The following is a 5987-nucleotide window of genomic DNA, read 5'->3' on the forward strand; positions in this document are numbered from 1 at the left end:
TACTGGTTGCAGGATCTTGCCTCGGTTTCTGCAGCTGTAAAGTGGGAGAGCAGTGCTGCATTGTCCTCAGTAGCCTGCCAACAGGGCTGCATTCACTTCCTCCTTTCATTGCTGCCACCCAGGCCTCCGGGAACGTGGCACAAGGTCTCACCCAAAGGCGCTGGAGTGCCTCCCAGAAAACTACCTTTCCCACAGAGTAGAAAGTTTTACGATTTTCCTCCATTTCTTCCTCTGCCTACACAATCTCATTGACTAGAAAGTCCCTCTTGATGTCTAACCCAATATTTCATGCTGCAACCAAAGTCTATTTATGTGCATCTTTTCTGAGTTCTGGAGTTCAGCAACCGGAGTGTTGACTTCCAGACATTCCCAGCCAAGTAAGAACACAAAAGAACCAGTTTAAAGTGAGAAGAAACCCTGCAAGAAAATAAAAATTCCTTTACCTAGGAGATGCCCTCATTTTCTTCCCATGACCAGCTTCTGACTCGTCAGAAAGCTCTTTTCTTGTCTCCACACCTATGAACACAGCTCTTCCAGGGATGTGGGTACAAAAGATGAGGGCAAAATAAATAAACTATCTGTTTAATCATTCTTATTGTCAAAACAACGGCTGAGCCAAAATACCGAGGCTCTGATTCATCCCAACTGACGTCCCTTCTAGGGAGAAGGCAGGAGGCAGGGAAGTAAGAATTTTTAAACCCGTTTTCCAGATGAACTCAGAGGAGTCTGGGATGTTCCAGAGTGCCAACCCCACGGTAAGCGACAGAAGCAAAACCACTTTCTCTCTGTGGTCAGGGATCTGTCTTCTCTTCATTTCAATGGCAGAATTCAGGGGCCGGGCACGGTGGCTCACGCCTGTAATCCCAGCACTTTAGGAGGCAGAGGCAGGTAGATCACTTGAGGTCAGGGGTTCGAGACCAGCCTGGCCAACATGGTGAAACCCTGTCTCTACTAAAAATACAAAAAAAAATTAGCCGGGTGTGGTAGCGGCGCCTGTAATCCCAGCTACTCAGGAGCCTGAGGCAGGAGAATCACTTGAACCGGAAGGTGCAAGTTGCAGTGAGCCGAGATTGCACCACCGCACTCCAGCCTGGGCGACAGAACAAGACTCCATCTAAAAAATAAATGAATAAAAATAAAAATAGGCCAGGCGTTGTGGCTCATGCCTGTAATCCCAGCACTTTGGGAGGCTGAGGCGGGTGGATCACCAGAGGTCAAGAGTTCGAGACCAGCCTGGCCAACATGGTGAAACCCCGTCTCTACTAAAAATACAAAAATTAGCCAGGTGCGGTGGCAGACACCTGTAGTCCCGGCTACTCAAGAGGCTGAGGCAGGAGAATCACTTGAACGTGGGAGGTAGAGGTTACAGTGAGCTGAGATCGCACCACCACACTCTAGCTTGGGTGACAGAGGGAGACTCCATCTCAAAAATAATAATAATAATAACAATAACAATAAAAATAAATGGGGCAGAATTCAAAGGAAGATACACACAGTACCTAGGATGCAGGTTTCATCATTCATTCACTCGCTCATTCACTCATTCAAGAAAATGAAAAGGCTCCACTGAGTACCTTCCCTGTGCCCCAAGCTGGGGGTCTTCCCAAGTTACCTTGCCCCCTCCCCACCCATCTGGGGGAGGAAAGTCAGGAATCATCCATCCATTGGCTGAGTCGGGAGGTTGAATGACATAATTGTTGAAAATATTGTTCCCAGTTTGTTCTTTGTCTTTTAATTTTATTTGTGGTGTTTCTTGACGTCTAGGGATTGTTAATGTTCATATAGTCAAATCTTTGTGTCTCTCCTTTGAGGACTCTGGCCTGAGATGCCTAGAAAGGGCTCCATGGGGAGTGACGTTTAGAGCCATATTTAAGGCCATATGTCATGAGCAGTTAGGGGGTCCAAGGAGGCGATCCTGGCTCATTCTTTCATTTTACAAATGAGGAAACTGAGGCTCCATGGTGAGTAGGCAGCCCTGCCAGAGTCCAGGATTCTACCCAGGGCTCTTCCTGCACATAATGAGTTGCTCAGAGACCCTTATAAAAATTAAGAAAAGACAGAGGGCTCTCCACCTCCCGGGCTGCATTGCCGAGTAACCGACACAGCTTCTGTGAAGCCAGAGGCCATCTCATTCGCCCTATAAATTCCGTGTCATCTGCTTTGCTCTGAATATTCGTTCAACTGTCCCGCTGTGGCTATGGGCCCTCAAACCCATTCCCCTGAAGGCCCTTCTAGGCTTATGAAGGCAGACACCACCAAGGAAAACATGAAGAGTCAACATAAGCATCCAAAATTCCAGGGACTGCACTCGCTCTGGCAGCACATACACTAAAATTAGAACGATACAGAGAAGATTAGCGTGTCCCCTGCACAAGGATGACGTGCAAACTTGTGAAACGTTCCATAATTTTTTTAATAATAAAAATAAATTCCTGGAACAGTGAACTCATGGAAGCAGAAGGTAGAATGGTGATTGCCAGGGGGGTTGTCAAAGGATACAAATTTTCGGTTAGAGAGGAGGAATAAGTTCAAGTGATCTGTTGTACTGCATGGAGACTATAGTTAATAACAAGATTTTTTTTTTTTTTTTTTTTTTGAGACAGTTTCCCTCTGCCACCCAGGCTGGAGTGCAATGGCGTGATCTCAGCTCACTGTAACCTCCACCTCCTGGGTTCAGGTGATTCTCCTGCCTTAGCATCCTGAGTAGCTGGGATTGCAGGCATGTGCCACCATGCCTGGCTAATTTTGTATTTTTAGTAGAGATGGGGTTTCACCATGTTGGTCAGGCTGCTCTCGAACTCCTGACCTCAGATGATCTGCCAGCCTTGGCATCCCAAAGTGCTGGGATTACACGGGTAAGCCACCATGCTCAGCCAACAAGATATTCTTGAAAATCAGTAAGAGAGTAGATTTTAAGTGTTCTCACCACAAAGAATAAGCATGTGAAGTAATGCATATGCTAATTAGCTTGAATTAGCCACGCTACCAGGTATACACAATTCAAAACATTATGTTGTATACAATAAATAAATACAACTTGTATTCATTATAATTAATTTTTAAAACTCCTGGACATAAAAAACCATCACTAATACAATTAAAAGACATAAAACAATGAGGAAAAATATTTCCAACCTACATGACAAAGTATTTAGCTTCTTAAAATAGACAAAGCTCATATAGAGTTATAAAAATGGCTAAAGAAAAATGACAGGCAAATCACAGAAATGGAAATAAAAGTGGGCAATGCATGCAGGAGAAATATTTAGATTCATGAGGAATCAAGCAATGGAGGTGGAAATCATAATTGTAATGACATCATTTCGGGTATCTTTCAGAGTAGCAATATTTGAAAAGAATGGTAACCCACGGTGTTAGCCAAATGGAGAAATGGTACCCTCACAACTGGAGGAAAGAAACAGAGTCAACTGTTCTGAGTTTTGGAATACATATTAAAGTCCTTTAAAATGTGCATTTTTTTATTCCTAAGGAATTATTTAGAAACTACATATAAGGAAAGAAATGTATTTCCACATCATTTATATGGGAAATGCTGAAAGCAGCTTATAGGCTCAGCACTACAGAACTGGTGAAATATTCTCCAGTACAGACTTCGCTGTAATGATATGAAGCCATGGAAGTGACTGATGCTTCATAAAAGATGATGACAACATGCAGTTAAAAAAAAAAGGTTAATAGGCTGGGAGCTGTGGCTCACGCCTGTAATCACAACACTTTGGGAGGCCAGGACGGGCAGATCGCTTGAGGTCAGGAGTTCGAGACCAGCCTGGCCAACATGGTGAAACCCCATCTCTACTGACAATACAAAAATTAGCCAGGGGTGGTGATGCACGCCTGTAATCCCAGCTACTTGGGAGACTGAGACACTCAAGAATCACTTGAACCCGGGAGGTGGAGGTTGCAGTAAGCCAGGATTGCACCACTACACTCCCGCCTGAGAGAGAGAGCAAGACTCCATCTAAAAAAATAAATAAAATAAAATAAAATAAAATAAAAATCAGGTTACAAATCAGTATGTATACATCATTCCATTTCTGAAACACACACACATACATGAGTACAAGTACACAGAAAACAATCTGGAGGAAATATTCACTAAATTGTTAACAGTGGTTTACTTTGGAGGTAGAATTATTTATGTCTTTTTCCTCTGCATTTTTGTTGATGTATCCCAGGACTGGAGAAGATGAGGAGGGGATGGGGAGAGAGACTCACATTCTCGTTGGAAATGTTATTTGTCGTTAACTTTCTAGGCAAATATGATGGCATTTATCAAAAGTCTTAATATGTGTGAATCATTTCACCAGTAATTTTACTTCTAGGAATTTACCCTAAGGAAATAATCAGAGATGTGTGTAAAGACTTATGTACCAGGATATACATTGTACAGTTATTTATAAGAGCAAAAAGTTGGAACCAGCCTAAATATCCAACAATAGAGAATGGTTTAAATAAGTGTCAGTTTGCTTTTACAATGAAGTGCGATGCAGTCATTTAAGGTGATGTTGCATATTAGATGTCATGACAAAACATTCTTGATATAAAGAAAAAAAACAGTTTAAAATGGCAATATGATAGGAATATTGTAAAATACTATACACAATAAATTATGAATTCTTATGTGCAAAAGGCTGAAAGGTAGATGTTTGCTGTGATAAGCACTGAGTGATATGATTCTAGGTCATTTTTATTTTTTCTTTGTGTTTTCCTACACTTTGCAATTTCAGTACAAAAAAAAAAAAACAGTTACTGCCACAATATGATCTTCTTTAAGAAAAAAAAAGCTCAGGAACATACAAGCAAAAAGAAACTCATAATTCATCCCTGTAAATTCTCACTTCCATGCCAGACTGTTTGGTGATGATCACGGAGCTACTTGGGGAGTCAAACGGCCCGGTTTATGATTCAAATATGTCCCCTCTAGACATCCTCTCTCCGTGCCAGCCGGAATCGGTCCTCCCCTCAAAGCTGCTCCCAGCCAATCCACAAGCTTCAGAGGGCTGAGAAGAAAACGGACCTGTTTCTATTTTATTTATTTATTTATTTTGAGATGGATTCTCGCTCTGTCACCCAGGCTGGAGTGCAGCGGCACGATGTAGGGTCACTACAACCTCCGTCCCCCGGGTTCAAGCAATTCCCCCGCCTCAGCCTCCCAAGTAGCTGGGATTACAGGCGCCTACCACCATGCCCAGCTAATTTTTTGTATTTTTAGTAGAGATGGGGTTTCACCATGTTGGCCAGGCTGGTCTCGAACCCCAGAACTCAGGTGATCCACCCACCTCGGCCTCCCACAGTGCTGGGATTACAGGCGTGAGCCACCGCGCTGGGCCAAAAACTGACCTGTTTTTAATATTGGGGAAAGAATCCTGTCGAGGGCAGCTGGCCGTGCTGCCCACACTCGCTCAGTCATCTCAGTTGTGTAATAGTGAAGTATTCGCCGTATTCTCAGAAAGCTCATTGTCAGGACAGGACAGAAGTTCCTAAACATGTGTTCCGGGGCTCACCCCCTTTTCTTGTGGGGAAAATCAATCCATTTGCTAAAGGTAATTAAAGTTACAGAAAGCCTGGAACTGCATCCCTGGGATTTTTATCCCAGAGGCTCCGGGCTCAGACAGCTAAGATTTTCAAACCTAACTACCTCTCACTGCTAATGAGGACCAGAATGGGAGCAGGTTGCAAATGGAGAAGCTCCCAAACAGGGCATGAAGTGAGTACCCAACGCCATCCCCAGCCAAGGGGACCTGGAGGAGACACTGGGCAGGGACACAGGGCAGAGACCAGGGACGGGGCAGCTGGGGTATCCGCTAGAACAAAGGAAAGCTCCTTGGCAGCTGCCTTAAATACTGGTCATGGGGAGAGAATTCTGGGCTCCCCAGTGGGGTTTTAGAGGCCTTTCAAGACAGCTGCCGGGAATGTTTGTGTCTCTTTCCTTCTACTCCTCCTTTTCTCTTTCCTTTCTCCCCTTC

The 5987-nt window shown here is 43.9% G+C and overlaps 1 non-coding gene across 1 annotated transcript; it reads left to right on the plus strand.

The window, feature by feature from the left end:
- Positions 1–2304: 2304 nt before the first annotated feature.
- On the plus strand, positions 2305–2411 carry LOC116461593 (U6 spliceosomal RNA). Its single transcript, XR_004246125.1, has one exon. It is a non-coding gene; the product is annotated as a U6 spliceosomal RNA (small nuclear RNA).
- Positions 2412–5987: the final 3576 nt, after the last annotated feature.

Source organism: Hylobates moloch, unplaced genomic scaffold (assembly GCF_009828535.3).
Source record: "Hylobates moloch isolate HMO894 unplaced genomic scaffold, HMol_V3 SCAFFOLD_21, whole genome shotgun sequence".
NCBI classification, from domain to species: Eukaryota; Metazoa; Chordata; class Mammalia; order Primates; family Hylobatidae; genus Hylobates; species Hylobates moloch.